Source organism: Chroicocephalus ridibundus, chromosome Z (assembly GCF_963924245.1).
Source record: "Chroicocephalus ridibundus chromosome Z, bChrRid1.1, whole genome shotgun sequence".
NCBI classification, from domain to species: domain Eukaryota; kingdom Metazoa; phylum Chordata; class Aves; order Charadriiformes; family Laridae; genus Chroicocephalus; species Chroicocephalus ridibundus.
In genome coordinates, this window is record NC_086316.1 from 43,252,553 (window position 1) to 43,253,560 (window position 1,008).

Sequence of the window (1,008 nt, forward strand, 5' to 3'; positions counted from 1 at the left end):
CCCATTTTCAGGGAGGAGGATCCAGGAAACTACCAACTGGGCAGCCTGACCTCAAGTCCCAGAGGCTAGGGCAAGTCCTCCCTGAATCCACCTAACTAAGCAGGTGATTGGGAACTGCCAGCACGGGTCTACCGATGGCAAGTCACGTCTACCCAACCTGATTCCCTCTAGGAAGAGGTTTCTGATTGCATAGATAAGAGGCAAGGGGGGGAGTGAAGAGGGGTGGGGAAGAAGCTACCAGACATGGCAGCAGAAAGGGGCAGGGGGAAGAAAAGGAAAGAATGCAGTCAGTGCCAGAGAACCAGTACTGTATGGATTGGACACATGGACTGTTAGAAACCTCCTTAAGTTCAACAAAGGCCAATGCAAAGTCCTTCATCTTAGCAGAAATATCCCCATGCGTGAGTATGGGTTGGGAGCCAACTAGTTAGAAGGCTTTACAGAGTAAGACCTGTGTGCCCCGGTGGTCAGGTTGAACCTAAGGCAGCAGTGTGACCTTGCAGTGGAAACGACAAGCCACACACCAGGCTGTATTAAAGCGGGAAGCAGGTCCAAGAAAGCAAGCCACCTTCTGCCTTCAGCACTCATGAGACTGCCTGTGGAGTACTGTGTCCTACTTAGAGTTCCCTAGCACAAGAAAGCCACTGACATAGTGAAACAGGTGACCAGCAGATCGCTGCCAAGGTGGTCAGGGAGCTGGAGCACATGCCACTCCCTGGAGTGGATGAAAGACCCAGGTTTGTTCAGCCTTGACAGAAGGCTGAGAATCAGAAGCAGGACAAATTCTGACAGCAACACACTGCAATTTTGCCATTAGAAAACTCTGTGTAAATAGAGAAAAAAATCCTTAAGTGTTGTGGTTTAGGTTGGGCTGGCCACTAAACGAATGAAGAGAGAGAAAATAAGGGAGAGAGACTTATGGGTTGAAAAGAGACTACACTACTTTAATGAAATATTAATAATAAAAAGAAAATACTGTAATATTAATGAGAAAATAATGAAATATAT